The sequence below is a fragment of the Lipotes vexillifer genome, unplaced genomic scaffold (genome assembly GCF_000442215.2).
Source record: "Lipotes vexillifer unplaced genomic scaffold, Lipotes_vexillifer_v1.1 scaffold386, whole genome shotgun sequence".
In the NCBI taxonomy this organism is placed as follows: domain Eukaryota; kingdom Metazoa; phylum Chordata; class Mammalia; order Artiodactyla; family Lipotidae; genus Lipotes; species Lipotes vexillifer.
This window is the reverse complement of record NW_006772588.1, coordinates 736,242-749,796: the sequence shown is the minus strand read 5'-3', so window position 1 is coordinate 749,796 and position 13,555 is coordinate 736,242. Positions and strand designations below refer to the sequence as shown.

Sequence of the window (13,555 nt, the reverse complement as noted above, 5' to 3'; positions counted from 1 at the left end):
TGAGTCAGTTATACATATACATATGTTCCCAAATCTCTTCCCTCTTCGTCTCCCTCCCTCCCACCCTCCCTATCCCACCCCTCCAGACAGCCACAAAGAACCGAGCCGGTTTCCCTGTGCCATGCGGCTGCTTCCCACTGGCTATCTACCTTACGTTTGTTAGTATATATATGTCCATGTCTCTCTCTCGCCCTAACACACCTCACCCTTCCCCCTCCCCATATCCTCAAGTCCATTCTCCAGTAGGTCTGTGTCTTTATTCCCGTCTTACCCCTAGGTTCTTCATAACACTTTTTTTTCTTAGATTCCATATATATGTGTTAGAATACGGTATTTGTCTTTCTCTTTCTGACTTACTTCACTCTGTATGACAGACTCTGGGTCCATCCACCTCATTACAAATAACTCAATTTCGTTTCTTTTTATGGCTGAGTAATATTCCATTGTATATATGTGCCACATCTTCTTTATCCATTCATCCGACGATGGGCACTTAGGTTGTTTCCATCTCCGGGCTATTGTAAATAGAGCTGCAATGAACATTTTGGTACATGACTCTTTCTGAATTCTGGTTTCCTCAGGGTATATACCTAGTAGTGGGATTGCTGGGTCATATGGTAGTTCTATTTGTAGTTTTTTAAGGAACCTCCATACTGTTCTCCATAGTGGCTGTACCAATTCACATTCCCACCAGCAGTGCAAGAGTGTTCCCTTTTCTCCACACCCTCTCCAGCATTTATTGTTTCTAGATTTTTTGATGATGGCCATTCTGACTGGTGTGAGATGATATCTCATTGTAGTTTTGATTTGCATTTCTCTAATGATTAATGATGTTGAGCATTCTTTCATGTGTTTGTTGGCAGTCTGTATATCTTCTTTGGAGAAATGTCTATTTAGGTCTTCTGCCCATTTTTGGATTGGGTTGTTTATTTTTTTGTTATTGAGCTGCATGAGCTGCCTGTAAATTTTAGAGATTAATCCTTTGTCAGTTGATTCATTTGCAAATATTTTCTCCCATTCTGAGGGCTGTCTTTTGGTCTTGTTTATGGTTTCCTTTGCTGTGCAAAAGCTTTGAAGTTTCATTAGGTCCCATTTGTTTATTTTTGTTTTTATCTCCATTACTCTAGGAGATGGGTCAAGAAGGATCTTGCTGTGATTTATGTCATAGAGTGTTCTGCCTATGTTTTCCTCTAAGAGTTTGATAGTTTCTGGCCTTACATTTAGGTCTTTAATCCATTTTGAGCTTATTTTTGTGTATGGTGTTAGGGAGTGATCTAATCTCATACTTTTACATGTACCTGTCCAATTTTCCCAGCACCACTTATTGAAGAGGCTGTCCTTTCTCCACTGTACATTCCTGCCTACTTTATCAAAGATAAGGTGACTATATGTGTGTGGGTTTGTCTCTGGGCTTTCTATCCTGTTCCATTGATCTATCTTTTGGTTTTTGTGCCAGTACCATACTGCCTTGATCACTGTAGCTTTCTAGTATAGTCTGAAGTCAGGGAGCCTGATTCCTCCAGCTCCGTTTTTCATTCTCAAGATTGCTTTGGCTATTCAGGGTCTTTTGTGTTTCCATACAAATTGTGAAATTTTTTGTTCTAGTTCTGTGAAAAATGCCTGTGGTAGTTTGATAGGGATTGCATTGAATCTGTAGATTGCTTTGGGTAGTAGAGTCATTTTCACAATGTTGATTCTTCCAATCCAAGAACATGGTCTATCTCTCCATCTATTTGTATCATCTTTAATTTCTTTCATCAGTGTCTTATAATTTTCTGCATACAGGTCTTTTGTCTCCTTAGGTAGGTTTATTCCTAGATATTTTATTCTTTTTCTTGCAATGGTAAACGGGAGTGTTTTGTTGATTTCACTTTCAGATTTTTTCATCATAAGTGTATAGGTATGCAAGAGATTTCTGTGCATTAATTTTGTATCCTGCTGCTTTACCAAATTCATTGATTAGCTCTAGTAGTTTTCTGGTAGCATCTTTAGGATTCTCTATGTATAGAATCATGTCTTCTGCAAACAGTGACAGCTTTACTTCTTCTTTTCCGATTTGCATTCCTTTTATTTCCTTTTCATCTCTGATTGCTGTGGCTAAAACTTCCAAAACTATGTTGAATAAGAGTGGTGAGAGTGGGCAACCTTGTCTCGTTCCTGATCTTAGTGGAAATGCTTTCAGTTTTTCACCATTGAGGACGATGTTGGCTGTGGGTTTGTCATATATGGCCTTTATTATGTTGAGGAAAGTTCCGCCTATGCCTACTTTCTGCAGGGTTTTTATCATAAATGGGTGTTGAATTTTGTCGAAAGCTTTCTCTGCATCTACTGAGATGATCATATGGTTTTTCTCCTTCAATTTGTTAATATGGTATATCACGTTGTTTGATTTGCGTATATTGAAGAATCCTGGCTTCGTTATTAAGTAATGTATTGTTTAGCCTCCATGTTTTTGTATTTTTTACAGATCTTTTCCTGTAATTGATACCTAGTAGGAATAAACCCCACTTGATCATGGTGTATGATCCTTTTAATGTGCTGTTGGATTCTGTTTGCTACCATTTTGTTGAGAATTTTTGCATCTATGTTCATCACTGATATTGGCCTGAGTTTTCTTTCTTTGTGACATCCTTGTCTGGTTTCGGTATCAGGGTGATGGTGGCCTCGTAGAATGAGTTTGGGAGTGTTCCTCCCTGTGCTATATTTTGGAAGAGTTTGAGAAGGATAGGTGTTAGCTCTTCTCTAAATGTTTGTTAGAATTCACCTGAGAAGCCATCTGGTCCTGGGCTTTTGATTGTTGGAAGATTTTTTTTCTTTTTTTTTTGCGGTATGCGGGCCCCTCACTGTTGTGGCCTCTCCCACTGCGGAGCACAGGTTCTGGGCACGCAGGCTCAGTGGCCATGGCTCAGGGGCCCAGCCGCTCCACGGCGTGTGGGATCCTCCCAGACCGGGGCACAAACCTGCATCCCCTGCATCGGCAGGCAGACTCTCAACTGCTGCACCACCAGGGAAGCCCTGTTGGTAGATTTTTAATCATAGTTTCATTTTCACTGCTTGTGATTGTTCTGTTCCTATTTTCTATTTCTTCCTGATTTAGTCTTGGCAGATTGTGCATTTCTAAGAATTTGTCCATTTCTTCCAGGTTGTCCATTTTATTGGCCTAGAGTTGCTTGTAATAATCTTTCATGATCCTTTGTATTTCTGCAGTGTCAGTTGTTACTTCTCCTTTTTCATTTCTAATTCTATTGATTTGAGTCTTCTCACTTTTTTTCTTGATGAGTCTGGCTAATGGTTTATCAATTTTGTTTATCTTCTCAAAGAACCAGCTTTTAGTTTTATTGATCTTTGCTATTGTTTCCTTCATTTCTTTTTCATTTATTCCTGATCTGTTCTTTATGATTTCTTTCCTTCTGCTAACTTTGGGGTTTTCTTGTTCTTCTTTCTCTAATTGCTTTAGATGCAAGTTTAGGTTGTTTATTCGAGATGTTTCCTGTTTCTTAAGGTAGGATTGTATTGCTATAAACTTCCCTCTTAGAACTGCTTTTGCTGCATCCCATAGGTTTTGGGTTGTTGTGTCTCCATTGTCATTTGTTTCTAGGTATTTTTTGATTTCCTCTTTGATTTCTTCAGTGATCACTTCGTTATTAAGTAGTGTATTGTTTAGCCTCCATGTGTTTGTATTTTTTACAGATCTTTTCCTGTAATTGATATCTAGTCTCATAGCGTTGTGGTCGGAAAAGATACTTGATACAATTTCAATTTTCTTAAATTTACCAAGGCTTGATTTGTGACCCAAGATATGATCTATCCTGGAGAATGTTCCATGAGCACTTGAGAAAAATGTGTATTCTGTTGTTTTTGGATGGAGTGTCCTATAAATATCAATTAAGTCCATCTTGTTTAATGTATCATTTAAAGCTTGTGTTTCCTTATTTATTTTCATTTTGGATGATCTGTCCATTGGTGAAAGTGGGGTGTTAAAGTCCCCTACTATGAATGTGTTACTGTCGATTTCCCCTTTTATGGCTGCTAGTTTTTGCCTTATGTATTGAGGTGCTCCTATGTTGGGTGCATAAATATTTACAATTGTTATATCTTCTTCTTGGATCGATCCCTTAATCATTATGTAGTGTCCTTCTTTGTCTCTTCTGATAGTCCTTATTTTAAAGTCTATTTTGTCTGATATGAGAATTGCTACTCCAGCTTTCTTTTGGTTTCCATTTGCATGGAATATCTTTTTCCATCCCCTTACTTTCAGTCTCTATGTGTCTCTAGGTCTGAAGTGGGTCTCTTGTAGACAGCATATATATGGGTCTTGTATCTATTCAGCCAAAGCCAATCTGTGTCTTTTGGTGGGAGCATTTAGTCCATTTACATTTAAGGTAATTATCGATATGTATGTTCCTATTCCCATTTTCTAAATTGTTTTGGGTTCGTTATTATAGGACTTTTCCTTCTCTTGTGTTTTTGTCTAGAGAAGTTCCTTTAGCATTTGTTGTAAAGCTGGTTTGGTGGTGCTGAACTCTCTCAGCTTTTGCTTGTCTGTAAAGGTTTTAATTTCTCCATCAAATCTGAATGAGATCCTTGCTGGGTAGAGTAATCTTGGTTGCAGGTTTTTCTCCTTCATCACTTTCAGTATGTCCTGCCACTCCCTTCTGGCTTGTAGAGTTTCTGCTGAGAGATCAGCTGTTAACCTTATGGGGATTCCCTTGTGTGTTATTTGTTGTTTTTCCCTTGCTGCTTTTAATATGTTTTCTTTGTATTTAATTTTTGCCAGTTTGATTAATATGTGTCTTGACGTATTTCTCCTTGGATTTATCCTGTCTGGGACTCTCTGTGGTTCCTGGACTTGATTAACTCTTTCCTTTCCCATATTAGGGAAGTTTTCAACTATAATCTCTTCAAATATTTTCTCAGTCCCTTTCTTTTTCTCTTCTTCTTCTGGAACCCCTATAATTTGAATGTTGGTGCATTTAATGTTGTCCCAAAGGTCTCTGAGTCTGTCCTCAGTTCTTTTCATTCTTTTTTCTTTATTCTGCTCTGTGGTAATTATTTCCACTATTTTATCTTCCAGGTCACTTATCTGTTCTTCTGCCTCAGTTATTCTGCTATTGATCCCATCTAGAGTATTCTTAATTTCATTTATTTTGTTGTTCATCATTGCTTGTTTCATCTTTCGTTCTTCTAGGTTCTTGTTTAATGTTTCTTGCATTTTGTCTATTCTATTTCTAAGATTTTGGATCATCTTCACTATCATTATTCTGAATTCTTTTTCAGGTAGACTGCCTATTTCCTCTTCATTTGTTAGGTCTGGTGGGTTTTTATCTTGCTCCTTCATCTGCTGTGTGTTTTTCTGTCTTCTCATTTTGCTTAACTTACTGTGTTTGGGGTCTCCTTTTTGCAGGCTGCATGTTCGTAGTTCCTGTTGTTTTTGGTTTCTTCCCCCAGTGGCTAAAGTTGGTTCAGTGGGTTGTGTAGGCTTCCTGGTGGAGGGGACTGGTGCCTGTGTTCTGGTGGATGAGGCTGGATCTTGTCTTTCTGGTGGGCAGGTCAACGTCTGGTTGTGTGTTTTGGCGTGTCTGTGGACTTATTATGATTTTAGGCAGCCTCTCTGTTAATGGGTTGCATTGTGTTCTTGTCTTGCTAGTTGTTTGGCATAGGGTGTCCAGCACTGTAGCTTGCTGGTCGTTGAGTGAAGCTGGGTGCTGGTGTTGAAATGGAGATCTCTGAGAAATTTTCGCTGTTTGATATTATGTGGAGCTGGGAGGTCTCTTGTGGACCAGTGTCCTGAAGTTGGCTCTCCCACCTCAGCGGCACAGCACTGACTCCTGGCTGCAGCACCAGGAGCCTTTCATCCACATGGCTCAGAATAAAAGGGAGAAAAAGTAGAAGGAAAGAAAGAAAGAAAGGAGGGAGAGAGGGAGAAAGGAAGGAAGGAAAGAAAGAAAGAAAAAAGATAAAATAAAATAAATTTATTAAAATAAAAAATAATTATTAAGAAAAAAAAATTTTTTCAAAGAAAAAAAAAATGGACAGATAGAACCCTAGGACAAATGGTGGAAGCAAAGCTATACAGACAGAATCTCACACAGAAGCATACACATACACACTCACACAAAGAGGAAAGGGGGAACAAGTCATAAATCTTGCTCTCAAAATCCACCTCCTTAATTTGGGATGATTCGTTGTCTCTTCATGTATTCCACAGATGCAGGGTACATCAAGTTGATTGTGGAACTTTAATCCGCTGCTTCTGAGGCTGCTGGGAGAGATTTCCCTTTCTCTTCTTTGTTCTCACAGCTCCCGGGGCTCAGCTTTGGATTTGGCCCCGCCTCTGCGTGTGGGTCGCTGGAGGGCGTCTGTTCTTTGCTCAGACAGGACGGGGTTAAAGGAGCAGCTGCTTCGGGGGCTCTGGTTCACTCAGGCCGGGGGGAGGGAGGGGCATGGAGTTCGGGGCGAGCCTGCGGCAGCAGAGGGCAGCATGACATTGCAGCATCCTGAGGTGCGCCGTGCATTCTCCTGGGGAAGTTGTCCCTGGATCCCAGGACCCCGGCAGTGGCGGGCTGCACAGGCTCCCCGGAAGGGGGTGTGGATAGTGACCTGTGCTCGCACACGGGCTTCTTGGTGGCGGCAGCAGCAGCCTTTGCGTCTCATGCCCGTCTCTGGGGTCCGTGCTTTTAGCCGTGGCTCGCGCCCGTCTCTGGAGCTCCTTTAAGCAGCGCTCTTAATCCCCTCTCCTCGCGCAACAGGAAACAAAGAGGGAAGAAAAAGTCTCTTGCCTCTTTGGCGGGTCCAGACTTTTCCCCGGACTCCCTCCCGGCTAGCTGTGGTGCACTAACCCCCTGCAGGCTGTGTTCACACCGCCAACCCCAGTCCTCTCCCTGTGCTCCGACCGAAGCCCGAGCCTCAGCTCCCAGCCCCGCCCTTCCCGGCAGGTGAGCAGACAAGCCTCTTGGGCTGGTGAGTGCCAGTCAGCACTGATCCTCTGTGGGGGAATCTCTCCACTTTGCCCTCCCCGCGTTGCTGCTCTCTCGACTCTGTGTCTCTGAAGCTCCCCCTCCCCCATCCGCAGTCTCCGCCGGCGAAGGGGCTTCCTAGTGTGTGGAAACCTTTCCTCCTTCACGGCTCCCTCCCCCTGGTGCAGGGCTCGTCCCTATCCTGTTGTCTCTGTTTATTCTTTTTTCTTTTGCCCTACCCAGGTACGTGGGGAGTTTCTTGCCTTTTGGGCGGTCTGAGGTCTTCTGCCAGTGTTCAGTAGGTGTTCTGTAGGAGTTGTTCCACGTGTAGATGTATATCTGGTGTATCTGTAGGGAGGAAGGTGATCTCCAGGTCTTACTCTTCCGCCATCTTCCCCTCGTCTTCTGGGGTGATCTTTTGACTTCCTTAACAATTCTTTGGATCACCTTCCCTGTGCTCTCATCAGAGGTATCCTTGATACCTTAAGCATGCCAGCCTATCTTCAAATACTAAACAAGTCATGCAGCCTTGCCCATCAGAAAGACTATCGAACTTCAGCTCACTGGCTGGTAGGTAGATCCCTCCATTCCTTCTCATTTAAATATGTTTTGTCCCCTAATTAACCAATTTCTAAAACACTTTGCAGATTAAACAAAATACCTTTTAGTAGTTGACTTTCAGGCCTCTTTGGCATAGGTTACAATAAACAATGAACCAACAGCAAATTTTTTGTTGAAGAGCCAAGGATATTTTTGTGTAGATTGATTAGAAATTAGGCTATATTAATATTAACCATTAAATGAATGTTAGTTTTTTAGATTAGTGACAGTACGGAAGCTGGGGAAATCAGATCAGAGCAAGAGGGTTTGAAGGGAAAGTTGGAGAGGAAAAGGGGTGAGGACAGGAATCATAACCTGAAGAGGAGAGTAGCTCTAAGGAGGCTCTGTTGGACTCCTCTCTTTTCCCAACCAGCTGAGAAGGGAGCCATCATAGGTAACTGCACAGGTTGGTATTTATCAAGACAAACCAAAGTATTAAAGCAGGAAGTAATTTAATCTTTCTAGGCTCCTGTTTGACTATTTGATGTGGAGGTGACATTTCAAGGTGATTCACATAATTTTTTGTGAGGTTCTTTGAGGATGTAAAAATGACAAAGTTAGTGGAATTTAATTATTTTAGTTTATGTCAGAGACTTTTTAATATATATAGAATATACATGTTTCCAAAAGGATAATTTTAAAAACAAAGTTATGTGTAATTAATTTAATTTTATGAAAGAAAATTAACTGATGTATTCCCATAAAAAAAACAGTATCTCCAAAGCATATTAAAATCTCTGCTATAAGGAAATTTGTCAGCTCACCTCCAAAGAACACAGCCTATATTCAGTGTGCTTTTCCTAGGATTAATCCAAAAGGTCTTCATTAAGAAACGGAGAGCCCAGCACATCCTGCTCAGGAGGGACACATCATGAGATGCAGAGACTAGGATCTACATCAGACAAAGATGCAAATTATTCCCTTGATCATGCTAGTTATGAGTTATTTCTAATTCCTTAGTAAATAGATATCAAAATCCATGGTTGGTAGATAGATAATAGAAACACAGATAGATGATAGATACATAGATACATGTAGTGTACAGATATTGTGCAGTATATAGATCCTTAGTGTTTTGTTGAAGTCAGTAAAATATATATAGTGTGGTATCATTGTGTTGTCTTTAAAGTCTCCGTCTAAAGAACCTCCTCCCGGTAATGAATTAGACAGTGCCTGGGGATATTTAGAACCTTACCTATTATGATTAATTCTGGTGCCCCAAATGAATAAAAGCAGATAAGCGTATCTCCTACAGAGCTCTGTCTTGATAAGGCTACTTTCTGAGTGGGTCGACTGCGGGTTACACATTGTCAATGACCACCGCATTCTACAGTATGAGTCACTTTAAATGGTTCCACCATAAATCAATCTCTGACGAAGTGTTTATGCAGCATAGTATTCACTCTTGGTGCTTAGGAGAAACTCCTGGTAATATTCTGTCTCCTCCACATTCTATCTTCTTCATCCACCTCCTCCCCCACCTTTGTCATGGCTCACTCTTGAATGCTTGCCAATTAATTTCCGTCTATTCAGACCTGGAATAAGCCAAAGTAAATGAATTCGAAGAGTGACCTCACCTGGCTGTATTTACTACCCAGAGCCTCAGGGTCAGAGCATATGAAGCTAATGCTTTTTCTAGGCCTCCCACATCTAAAAATTATTTAGTCTTTCTTATTGTGGTATCAGACTGCAGAATTCATCCTGTGTGCACACTCACGGGCTTTTTTGGAAATATTACTCACTAGGTGTATTTTCCCATCAGAATATCTGTGGTGTGTTTTTTTTTCAACTGTATTAGCTAATATTTTTCCAAATGAATTTCAACTTATTATTTTCTGCCTGGGACACTTATGTATGTATGGTGCTCAAGCTGCTTGCTGGTCTAGCTGCAGATTTTGTTTTAGGACTAGGACTCTGTTTTTCTGCAGCCCACTAATAAGCCATTAAATGAAACCTTCTTAATATCATTGGAATCAGTCATTCCTTTTAAAGAAAGGCTTCAAATCTTTTCCAACTTCACAGTCCAAGGCAGAGCCTTAATTTTTCATGACACTGAGCCCTTCCCCCACTTTTTGTACATCTTTTGATTATTTCTTGGGGATTTAAACCATTCTGCAGTATATTTTCAAGCTAAATATTATTTAGTCCGCTCTTATAAAGTCAAAATCTGGCTCATCTAGCATTCACCGTCTCTCCCAGGGTCAAAGTCCTGACCTCCGGCTGACTTGCTCCAGTTCTCATGTAGGGTTTGTAATAGTTCATGGTACACAAGAATTTTTGAAATTCTGGGCTGATGCCCCAAAATAAATAGATGTGATATCGCAAAAATAGATGTAATCTTTTCCTATAACTAAACTATTTCCAGCCCAGAACTCTCAGTCCCTCCTCATGGGTCCTAAATCATGAGAAAGGGAGGAGCCTAGCTGAGAATAAAAAGTCTTTTGATGCTAAATGATATTAAATCATACTTTAGTGATTTTTTTTATTCTAAATGATATGTTATTTTCTATTCCTTTATGTTCTTTTCCCACAATTCCCTTCTCCCACCGCTTAATTATCAGTGATAGCTTTTTTCATTGCACTGTTACAAAAGGAGAGTGAACACATCTTAAAACCAAAGGATAGACTGAATTTCTGAATGAACTTTTGTTGAACACATGGTATGCAAGCAAAAGTAAGAGCCACATTTTGTGGGAAGAAAAGAGATTTTTGTTTAATATGTTTGGCTAGAGATTTTGTTTTCTGAAATTCCAAATACTTGATTTCTCTAAGTAAGAAGAAAGCTAACAGCTAGATTTTAGAGTTTCAAAAATAAACAATAAAATTGAAGTGTTTACAAAATGATAATGTTAGCCATTCTCCCATCTAAAAGAAAAGGTCAATTAGAAAGTAGGAAGAGGGGAATTGGAAGAGATATGGCTGAGATTTCAATCTTAGATATAGTACCCCTGAGAAATAAGGCAGGAGGATGAAATTTTTAGTTGTTCTAAATTGTTGTAGTCCTAGACTTTGAAGAAACAGATGCCAACATGGGATTAGACATGAAAGAGATTTATTGGGTAAAACACTGGTGAGAGAAAGTGGGGAGGAAGCCAGGAGAGATGTCAGACTGTGATAAAGGTCTGAGTTCTATGAAGGAGGGAAGGAGAGAGGATGCAGATTACAGTACATTTCTTAGAAGGCTTTGGAAAAGCCTACAGGAAGTCCTTGAGTCAAAGTCACCCATCAGATGAATGCTGTAGTTTCCTGACCTTCATATCCTGGCCATGCTCCTCAGTGACTGGGAACAGTCCCTGGGAAGTGTGGCCTCACTCAACCACAGTGATGCATTTCTGAGCATAACAGGTAGAGCTGTGGGTGAATATGTACTCTCCAACGTCAGATATCTGAGTGGCACATTTTCCTGAACACCACAGAAACCCTCATGGTGTTAGGGTAAATCTTACAGAAGAGAGTAATTGTGCCTAGCTTCTGTTGACTGAAATAAATGCACAACCTAACATTTGAGCATTATGTTTTATTTGGTAGACAAACTGAGGACTTAAGCCTGGGAGACAGCCTATCAGATGGCTCTGAGGGATTACTCTGAGGAGGTAAAAGGGAGAAGCCAGGACAAATAGGAGTTTTTGCAACAAAAAACAGGTAGTCAGAACATCAGAAGATTACTGTTAAAGAAAAACCAGGTATCTCAAGTTAATGAATTTAGCACTTTTCTGTGTATGGGAAGATGCAAGGGTCTGGGCTCATTGAAATCATTCTTTTGATATGCTCCTTAACTATCTAGGGCCAGTATCCTGTTGTTTTTTTTTTTCCTATTCTGAATCCCCTCAGGGTGCACAGCTGGGGGGCAACTGCAGTGGATGACAGCTTGATGGCCAAAACATCCTTTATTTACTGATATAGCAGGCAACATTTTTCACCCACACTTCTATCCTGAGAGAGGGCAAGCCTAGGAGTCAAGCTTCAAGTCCAATACAGCACCAATACAGGTGGTCAAATACCAATAACAGAAAAAAAGATCTTGGCAGACTGACTCAGTGTAGTAAGGTAGAGAAACCAAAAAGCTGGTTGGAAATGAGTTAGGGAACCCACAGGATTCTGGTGTCAGTAGGACACTAAATGACATTGTGACCCAAGACAGCGGCAGTGACCATAGATATTATTCACCAATGCCAGTAACAGTGGCATTTCAGTCACAGTGTTTGAAAACCAGGTGGGACTAACCACATGTCAGCTGATATCAGAGCACATCACCCAATGTTCAGTCTGGAAGACAACCTACACCACAGCAAAGGCCAGTGTGGATGGGAACACCTTAGTACTTGCCATGGGAGGCACTCAGTGAGTGGTAAAGACCCCGGTAATTTAGGATGGAGTGCAGATACAGATGCCTGGAAGTGGAGAGTAGGAAAACAAAACCAATGTTCTCATCTGGAGCAGAGCAGCATGTGTTTTTATTGATATCTCTAACTTTGGAACAAAATGAGTGTTAATTGTTGGATGAGAACATGATTACTTAATTTTGGGGTCATTATGAAAATTGGTGCCACATATATACTTACACCATCAGAATACTAAGATCAGCATGTTTATCTGATTTCTTTAATGAACAAACAAGGAATGAATTACAATATTTATTTGCTTTTCTGCACTATGTATCTTTCTAATAAGTTTGAAGCTAATATATCTGAATTGTTTGTAAGTTGTTAACAGTAAGCAGAGCTGATTTCAAGAAAAAAAAAGATTCTAATAAGAGCAGCCTCAAGTGTTTGCAGAAGAAGCTAAGTGTTAGCCCTATGGCAAAGTGCTAGATTTCATCAGCTGGGGAATCATTTCAACACTTCAGGGACTTCTATAACAGCAGAAATGAGTCGGAGATGGGGAGACCAAGGTTCTCCCTCTGAGAAGTAAAACTGTGAGGAAGTCAAGGCAGGATGGGGAGCTGCAGTTCATGAAACGTGGGCCACGCCATTCTGGGGGTAAAAAACGAGGCAAAACAGAACTTTTCCCCTGGCTCTACCCTACCCACAATTCCAGGGCCTCCTTGCCCCACTCGAAGCCCAATTCCTTCAGTAGAGATTGTGTCTTTCAAGATAAGCACTAGCTCCTGAGCTATCATATGGTGGCTTCACCCTCCTCCCTGCACCAAGGTGTCTTCTTGCTTTTTATTTCTGATAACAATGAATGACCATCTCAGGACCGGCCTCCCTGCCTGAGTTCAGAAGAGGAGCAAATGCTTTCACTCAGGAGGTAAGGAAGCTACTGCTGCTCTATTTTGCCTCTGCTCTCATTTATATTATCAAAACTAATATTTCTGTTGATTCTTGAAGAGCTTTTTCCCTCAGCTCTATTGAGGTATAATTGACAAGTCAAATTTGTACATATTTAGGGTATACAATGTGATATTTTGATATATGTGTGTATTCAATATGAATTTTTTTTTTTTTACCACAATCAAGCTGGCTAACACATCCATCATCTCATATAGTTACTTTTTTTTTTTTTTTTGGAGAACAAGATCTACTCTTAGCAAATTTCAAGTATATGATACAGTATTGTTAACTATAGCCACCTTGCTGTACATTAGATCTCTAGAAATTATTCATCCTATATATCTGAAACTCCAAATGAAATAAAATCAGTATCTCAAAGAGACATCTGCACCCTCATGTTCATTGCAGCATTTTTCACAATATCCGAGATATGGAAACAACCTAAGTGTCTGTCAACAGATGAAGGGACATCAAATATGTGATATATATAACAATATATACGAATATTATTCAGCCTTAAAAAAGAAGGAAATCCTGTCATTTGCAACAAAAGAGATGGACTTCAAGGGCATTATGCCAAGTGAAATAAGCCAAACAGAGAAGGATAAATACTGCATCATCTCACTCATATGTGGCACCTAAAAATGTTGAACTCTTAGAAGCATAGAGCAGAATGGGGGTCACTGGGTCTGAGTGGTGAGGGAAATAGGGAAGTGTTGGTCAAGG

General features: G+C 40.3%; 1 protein-coding gene across 1 annotated transcript in view; it reads left to right on the top strand.

The window, feature by feature from the left end:
- The window catches only part of LOC103069416 (growth hormone receptor), a 759,777-nt gene that overhangs the window by 392,284 nt on the left and 353,938 nt on the right, over nucleotides 1-13,555 (top strand). The window lies entirely within an intron of this gene.